Source organism: Pteropus alecto, unplaced genomic scaffold (assembly GCF_000325575.1).
Source record: "Pteropus alecto unplaced genomic scaffold, ASM32557v1 scaffold24, whole genome shotgun sequence".
Classification (NCBI taxonomy): domain Eukaryota; kingdom Metazoa; phylum Chordata; class Mammalia; order Chiroptera; family Pteropodidae; genus Pteropus; species Pteropus alecto.
In genome coordinates, this window is record NW_006439192.1 from 28,843,997 (window position 1) to 28,853,277 (window position 9,281).

Genomic DNA, 9,281 nt, shown 5'->3' on the forward strand with positions numbered 1-9,281 from the left:
ATAAAAGACAGAAAACTAATATCATTATAAAAGGAGATCTCTTAGAATGAATTAAGAAAATTATTAAGGAAATTATATATAGATATGGAAAACCACAAAGGAGAAAATCCAATTAAAAACATAGTAAATGTTTATTCTCTATAATGAAAAAATGTAAACTCAAAGTGAAAGATTGCTTTGCCCATTATATAACAAAGTTTTCTGTTGTTGTTTTGAGAATTCAAATCTACTGATGGTGAGATGCAACAAGCCTTCTCTTTTCTTACTGGTGGGAAAAAAAAACTGGGCAGTTTTATGGCTATATGGATCTAGAAACTTTAAATATTCACAACCTCTGACCTAGTAGTAATTCCACTTCTTACAGTTAATGAGATCTTATAGTAACTGCAGTTTTGCTTTCTTTCTTATATGCCTTATAACCAATGGTTTGATGAAATACAGTATATGGCTATGAAAATGTTTATAAAGAATGTGAAAAAATGGAAATGTTAAAAATACCATCCCACATTACAGAGTTTAACTACAACTATGTAAAAGCAAACAAAAATACAAGTAGACAAAAATCTACGCATAGAAAAAAATGGTTTAAAAAGGTAATAGTGATTGCCTCTGGGTAGCTAGCTGTGGATAATTTTCTTCTTCCTTCAAATTTTGGTTGTTTTTTTTTGCAAACTTTGTTTAATAATCATGCAAATGCTTTTATAATGGAAACACTTCATAAATGATTTTTTAATAACTAAACAACCATTTTTTAAAAATTCAAACTGTGGAATATCTGATCATCCTGTCTTTTCAAAGCATTAGTCAGACAAAATGATTTCTGTTACTTTGGCTATGAAATTTCATAGAGCAATAAGTGGCTCAGACTCTGGAGAAAAAGCCAAACAAGATTATTCAGCTCTGCTCCTAGGGAATTCAGTCCCTGTAGATTTTGTAGTCGATTCTGGCAACATTCCCTTTCCTAATACACAGTAAAATATTTCATGTTTCTAACTTATGTGTAAATGCCATTAAAGATGGACCAAAATCAATCACTTGGGTGAACCCATCTGAATATGTTCGGTGAAGTAAGAGGAGAGGAGTATTTGAAGAGAGAAAGGAGAAGCTAAGAGAAAAGGTCATTTGGGGCACTAAATGCCCTCATTGTCATCCCTTAAAATATTTTAAAGGGAAATAAATATAATATCCGTAGGAGGCTAATGGGTATTTCTAGTCTTTTATATCTAACCTTAAATTGTGCTGTTCAATAATAGTCCTAATTTCAAAGGTTTCCACTGAAGTTTAAGGGAGTGGGAAATTTATCTCTGAAGCAAAGAAAAATTTCAAGATTCCCATGGGTAAAACCATAAAAAGTACAACCAAACTGCTAACTCACTGTAAGGAAGCCAATTCAAAACCGAGCCTTCTTTCCCTTCACCTAAAATTCCTTCTTTGAGCTTGATAATTTAAACTTAAGGAATGGGTATCGTCTCTTGAATTAAAAATAAATAAATAAATAAACCTACCATCACATAAAAAAATTTCAGATAAGTTCAGGAAGTACCATTTTTTAAAAAATCTGTATTCCAAACAGAACTCACAGATAGAAATAATGCAATTAAAAGTGCATCTATGGCAAATACTTGGGCCTATAAGATTCATTTTTTAAAAATGGGATGAAAGTTACATGAATGTATACATTTGTCAATATTCATTGAATTGTTCTCTTAAAATGGGTACATTTGATTGAATGTAAATATTAAAATAAAAAAGTATACCTAAAAGTTCTACTGTATTCGCTGTATTCAAGTGGGTCTCTCCCCTTATATCCTGCCATCCCTACCCCTGGCAAAATCATATTTTAGAGTTACTGTCACAGAGGTAATAAACTTCAAAGCGTATCATTATAGTTACATATACTATGACACTAAATCCATTACAAAGCACATTCAAAGTTATCTTCCATTCAATGTCTTCTATCCTTCAACTATTCCATTTTTAAATATACATCCTAGGTGTAATTAAAGCATCCCAATTGAATTTTGTACTTGAATATTTATAGAAATAAGTGAAAATCAATAGACAATAAAGTATAAATGAGGACTTTCACTGATCATCCTTTTTCTCAGTTCAAAATGACTAGGAATCATTTTGTTCTTCTAAGTTTTATTAACGAGGGAGAGACATTTTCTAAGTATGAATAATTTACACAGAGAAATGAAAAACTTGTGGAAAGTTTTCTATGCATCCTCATTCATCTGGAAGCCTTGACCAGATTTATATAGAATAAAAACTCTTTCATAAGAAGAGAAACCCATGTCCTTGGGAATTCCTCCTTAATTATAATGTACTGTAACCACTGGAATAACTTAAAAATAAAATTAGCATATGAGGTTAGGAATACAATTACTAATTTATTTGTTATAAATAACCTACTAGATTACTGTTCCAGGAAAAACAACCAGTAATTTCATGCATTAGGTTCATAGTAATGTTCCTGTTGACAGCTCCAATCATTTGTTGAAGTTAAAATTTTTACATCTATTAGCTATTAATGATTGTCAATGAATGATAATTTTATATTAGAATTTCACAATCTCAATTTATAACAGAGATCTGAAGCTAGGTCAGTATTCTCAAAAACTAGTAACTATAATCAAACATCAGATCTCTGAAATTCACAGTGGTTATTCTTTATAACAGAATCATTAATGGAAACTCAAAATTCACTTTGTTAAGTCTTTCCTGTAAACACATACATAATACACATAGCAATCATAAAACTTTGATTACTGTTATTTGTATTAAGACAAGGTTTATAGTTATAGTTTAAAATGTAACTATTTCATAGTTTCAGTAAGCCCCTGTGCCTGTCTCTGAGCTGTTAATCTATAAAAACATTAACATGGGAGAGTACAGATGAAAGTAATTTAGCTGCAGACAGCTCATATGCTATAGACTTCTAGGTTTGTATAGTTTTTCTGGCTGGGTAGGTTAATATAATCTTTCATACCTTCCAAAGATGGAAGAGACTAGATGTGTTCTTGCCAAAAATTTAAGACATCTAAGCTACAAAACTGAAAAGTATATTGTCTCATTTACAAGCAGTAAATATTTCAATTTAAACCAATTATTTTAATTATCAATGGAATACTAAGGAGAACCATAATTAAAAAGCATGCTAATATAGTTTTAAAAGCTTTTTTCCTTGTTAAAGAAATATCAGTAAATATTATCTTTAAGCTACATTTTAAATATATATGTACATGTAAACACAGACATCCATATCTCAAATAAAAAACTGCTCAAATTATTCCATCTTATTTCATTCAATCAATATTTATTAAGCACCTGTTATATGCCACTTAGGACTATGCAAAATCATTACTTTTTAAATATGATTTGCCACATGAAAAAATGGCAATTTCTGAACTTTTCTGAATTTTTATTATGTGGTGGTAGGTTTAGTTTAAATTTTTTTTAAATAAACAAAGACAGTGCTTTTTTGGTCAAATAGGAAAGTTTTTCTGCCACTTAAAATTATCCAAGATAAATGTAATATACATTCATTGTATTGTTATCTTATTATTAATTACTTTATTACATCTGTTTATTGTATTAATAACTTTTAAATTTTATATATTTGCACTTTAGAGGAACTTTTAGCCCCAGTGTAACTAACCTGAATTTGGATTGACCTAATTTGAGTTTTCCAAACAGGCCACATTTCTTGGTATGGATCCTAGTACACATTTGCAAATACATAATTCTTCTGAGTTAAAGTTGACATCTTACTTCAGAATGCCTCAAGTACTCAAGATATCTAGCTTGTAAACTGCTTCTCTCATCACCACCCCTACTCATTCAGGATCGCTACCAAGTTATCCCATGGTCTTTTCTTTTTCTCTTAATAATTAGGCCTATTCTGTACTACTATTGCTTTGTTTGCATTTCACAGTTCAATCAGTTCTTGTCAGGCTATCTCTCTCATAATAAAAATTGTGTATCCATAAACCCCTTTCCTATTTTGGATACCTATGAAAAATTACTCAGTTCCATTTTTGTGAACCAAAAAAAGAGTTTAGTCCTTTTCTCGTATCTATTTATTAGGTACCTACTTATGTGCCAGAGAGAGGGCTAAAGCTCACACATGGGGTGATAAGCATAAAAGCAAATGGCTAGAAATAGCCTTGTAGCAATGAAAAGAAAAATCACTGATTTTAATGTGAGACTAATCTCATATACAGTGCAATCAATCTTGAAAGCTCTTAAAAGTACCCAGAAGTCCTACTTATAAGCATCCTTCCAAATACTCATCTACCTCTTATTAAACTTGCTTTTCTTCAAGCATTAATATTTATAATAAATAAAGATAATGCCTTATTCGACATAATTGTTTTTATATTTAGTTTCATTACTAGAATTGATTTTCTAATATTTTTTCAGGATGGCAATGGTTTTGCTACTATGTGAGTAAAATATATTCTTAGGCTATAATAAAAGCCTGAAAATCATTTGTTAAATTGTTTTCCAGGGAAGATAAATCCCCAATTCCCAAGAACCCACTCACAAATGAACTTCTCGAGTACAAAATATCTATCAACTGGGAATGACTTATTCTTTATTTCTATATTTACACTCTTATGGGCTTAAGAAATGGTACCACCACTAAGGTAATACCAAAGAATTACTAGTTCAAAATAAAAAAAAAATTTTGAATATTGAAGCTGTGTGCCAATCCTCCATCAGTCCAAGAAGGACTGAGTGTGGGGAATTCTGTGAAGAAGTAAAAGTTGTTTGTGATATTATCACTGTTGCATCTACTTTTGACTAATTTAAGTGCAAGATACTGATCCAGAAAAGGTTTCCACAGACCAGCTGAGTTCCTTCTTAAACAGACCAACAGGCCAAAAAAAAAAAAAAAAACCCTCACAAAACAAAACCTGTTCTACAGGCTTCTGCATACTTAGAAGAAACATCAGAGAAAGTACAGCCATTTTATATTATGGTTAGGTAAAAATCCTTTTAATATGCTTACTGACACTCTACTGAAGTTTTCATTTCAGCTAAGTTGTTCTGTCTCAAAGGACTCATTTGAATCAATAAAAACATATTTTTGAGGCTGGCAAAGAATAGATTAGAAACTTTGCTTGGAATGGTTCATCTTTATGCAATGACTCAGTTCAGCAGCTAACAATATACACTTCCTCCCACAGAGGAATGATTACATGCCTTCCATTGATGCCTTTAAAAGGACATATATAAAGTTAGCATATGATCTCTTGTGTTGTTTATAACAGAATGTGAATGCATATTTTAAGAGTTTAATTTTCCTTTTTCTGCTCTATTGCTTACACACATATATGCATCTTGTTATATTAGTTCTTCATTAGACCAACATTATATGAGAGCTTGGTATCAGCTTTAAGAACAAAATAATTTAAAATCTTTAATTTAAAATCCATGTGCATTCATTTTGTATCAAATGGTAAATCTGATATGTAAATTGTCTAATTTTAATTTTCATTATAGGAGTCTGAAAAAAATCATGTGTCACTTATTAGATCTAACAGAGCATTCAACATTTAAATTATATATCTTTTTAATTAATGGTATGATTAACATTTCTATTTGAATCATGAGGGAATGTTGTAATTTATAGTAATTTATAATACCAAACATCATAACTATAATTTCAAACTTACTGACACTAGACATAGATAACTTTTGAATTTTCATGCAGTTTAAAGAGAAACATGAAAAATGATATATTGCCATTATTTTATTTTTAGAAACTCTTCGTAAATAAAAATCTATTTCCAAAATAAGATATTTCATGGACACATAGTTGGTAGTGGTTCAAGTGCCGTAGGCAACAGAGAAGTATTGTTTTGTAGTTGTTTTTTTAAACCTCTCCTAGTAACAGCAGTTTATCATGCACAAAGAAACAAGGTAACGACATGATTTAAAATGAACATATAAGCACTAAGTGTAAAACTTCAACTAAAACTAACATTTACCATATTAATTCTGCTTCTATACCCTGGCTGATACTCACCAAATGTTATAGAAATGCCCAGGCTTGTCTAAGCAACAAAAAGTAGACACATGGTGAGGTGCTGAAGACAGCTCTCTCCTGGGCTCAAAGCACGTTAGATGAAGTAGCCTTTATCTTCCATTCAATAGAGGGTGCTTCCTATTACCAAGGCATGGCGGAGAAAAGAGTTTCCACAATCCCGTCTTGACTTTCTGTCTCTCTCTTTGAAGAGTAACAGTTACCACCGGAAAACGTTAGCAGAAAATGATCACTTGAACACTCACACAGGCAGCTGTAAATTTCCACTCTCTTTGCTTGCTCTCAGATTCCAAGCCTTGCTTGTCTCTTAATCTGTCACAGGCAGTTCTGTTTCTGGTCAAACCAGCTTGCTTATGTGTTCATTCTCTTCTCCCTCTTTAATACACTCTTTTAGATACATACCACACAGTCAAAGCTCCCTCTTTTTCTTCCTGTCTCCCAATGGTGCAACGTCACAACAATGTGTGTAAAGCAATCAAGCTGAGGTAAATTTCATGCTTGGCAAAAAAAAAAAAAAAAAAAAAAAAAAAGGAGCCTAGGGATAAACAAAAATTTTTTTCTTATCACATTTTTTTCCCTTTAAGTCCTATACTTATTCATGCATGGGGTTTTGTCAACAGATTAAACTGGCCTGACCATCTTGTTTAAATAAAGGTTTCTAACAAAGGCATGTTGACAGTGATAATAACTGATTCATCTGCTAATGTTAGTTCCTCAGAGAAGATGCTATTCTCAATCATAATAAGAAAGTGTAGCAAGTAAATACACAAATAATTTTATCTTGAAACTTAACTACTCAAAAAATTTAATCTTGAGCTTTAAAAAGTAAGGAATAGTTTAGAATTATTCATAATTTAATTTTAAGTGTAATTTTGTGAAATGTTAATGTATTTTTAAATAGGGTATATTTTGAAACATAGAACCAACATCTGCAGTTATAAAATGGGAAATTATAAAGAACAAAGACAAGTATTGACACCAAAAATAATAAATAGAGCAGCTTGTACCATTCATGTGTAAACTAAATGTAATTATTTTATTTTGTTTAGAAAGTCTCCCCACCTCACACACACATATAAGCATTATTGGTCAGGATGCATAATACCTCTTCAATGACAATTGAAAAAGCTAAAGGCTACAAAAACAACAACAACAACAAAAAAAAAACCTTTTTTTTTTCATTATTGTACATGGATAATTATAGAATAAAATATCTTAAAATCATGGATCTCTGCAAGGTTTGGGAATGAGGAATTAGGTAGAAAGCTGAATGAGATAGTAACAGACTTAGGCGGCATTTGCAGGACTCTTTGGAAATAGGAAGCAATGTACTCAGCTTGGAATACATGCTGGCTCTGTGAGAATGCTAGTCAAGCCTGTTTTGGAGTTTTCTGTTCCAGTTCCTTAGCTCCAAAGATTTTTAGGTTTTCTGTCTCCTACTTTGTGTTACCAGTCAAAATTCTTGGGCTCTCCTTCTGATGACAGATCTCCCAATTACAGAACTGACAGAAGTAGTTAGTTATTAGACCTATTATTATTTTAATCCTACTCTCTGCAGAACTAAAATCTCTTAGTGATACAAGCTTACGTAAAGTAAAAGGTAAATATTTATTAACAGCTGTTTATAATCCTTAAGAAACATAAGCAAATAAAACTTGGCTTCATTTCTTAATCTACATATCATATGTTTAATATATATTTCCTGATATACACATATTTATTTAAAAATATATTTCTTAATCTAGTTCATTTAAAGTAGACCTTAAAAATTTAACTATATTATAAGATAATTTGTATCTTAACACCTAAGAAATAGGCATCAAAGGAGAATAGAGATTAGTTTGCTCATTATTCTTTCAGTGAGTATTTTTGTAAAATTTCAGTTTTATTTATCCCATTTTTAAAGAAATGTTAAATGGACATTATCCCAAAACACTAAAAGGAATTAAGTGCTTTGTATCTTCCTGAGTCTAAGATTACTGAAAGAGTTCTGGTATAATTGAAGAAATTCAGAATTTGTAGTGAGGGGCACTTAGAATAACTACAAGGTTAATTTTTTTTTAAGTCACTTTAAAATTAGTAGATGTTATAGCAATCTATGATTCTAAGCCTCAAAATAAAGACAAGGTATTTAAAATATATAATAAGCCTGAGTACATATGATTGTCTGTATGTTTATATTTGACTCCTACTAAATACCATTTTTAAGATGCACACAAAGAAATCACAAAAAGTGACCTTACATTAGACCTCAAAGAAATTAATACATTTGCAGAGGAGAAATAGTACAAGCTTCATCCTCTGGACACAAGAAGTTACTTTACAAAATTTTTTAACAGATAAGCAAATGTTCTTCTAAAAATCCTATTAATACTTGAAAATTAAAAAGAACATTCTTCCAAAAATTATTTGGACAAAGAATTAAAAGTACATTTACAATGACTTCTGTTTCAAGATACAACAAAGTAACAGAATTGAATTTACTCTTCTGCCTTACATAACTAAAAACTGGTCAAAATATATAAAACGTTGGTTTTCAGATACTAAACACCACGCAGCTCAGCCCAGTAACCATGGAGAGAAGGGAAACAAACAAGGTAAGAGTTACAATTGCCTTATCCAGCAGGGAGGGAAACCCAAACAGTGTGACTGTCTCCCCTTGTTGAAGAAGCAGAGTTGAGAATTCAAGAAGGCCAATGTGACTAAAATTCACAGAGCAGTTACCAGAGAGGAGACAGCTGCAAAGAGAGCCCCAGAGATCTACAGAGGGTTCCCTCAAATTTCCATCTGAGAACTGACCAGTGCATGTCTGTGGAGAAAACTCTCCATGGCCAAGGAAAGAACCACTAGAGAAAAGGAGGCTGAAGAATTCCCAGCATTCACACATGCTGGGAATAGTTCATGTCCCCAATGGCCAGAGTGAAGAAATCTCATAATAAATGGGAAACTGAGTTGAGTAGTACTCAAAATATTGCTTCAGTAGTGGCAACAATTTAATTATAGGATGTTATGGTCCCTTCTAACAGAGCTTACAAGTAGTCCTTGAAAGGACTGAATTCTTTCCAAAGAAATTAACTGCATCTTAGAGAAGAATTCAAAATATTTAAAGAAATTTTTAGAAATCTAGCACACAACATAAAATTCACAATGTCTAACATCTCGTCAAAATTACCAGGTATGCAAAAAGTAGGAAAATACAATGCATAATAAGGAGAAAAAATCAATC

The 9,281-nt window shown here is 31.4% G+C and overlaps 1 protein-coding gene across 2 annotated transcripts in view; it reads right to left on the reverse strand.

Annotated features, from left to right (window-relative positions):
* Window positions 1–6,573, reverse strand: part of CAB39L (calcium binding protein 39 like) — a 74,099-nt gene extending 67,526 nt beyond the window's left edge. For both annotated transcript variants that reach the window (XR_003047610.1, XM_006916451.3), the window contains exon 1: window positions 6,038–6,573. The gene's annotated coding sequence lies outside the window, so the exon portion shown is untranslated. The remainder of the gene's footprint in view (window positions 1–6,037) is intronic.
* Window positions 6,574–9,281: the final 2,708 nt, after the last annotated feature.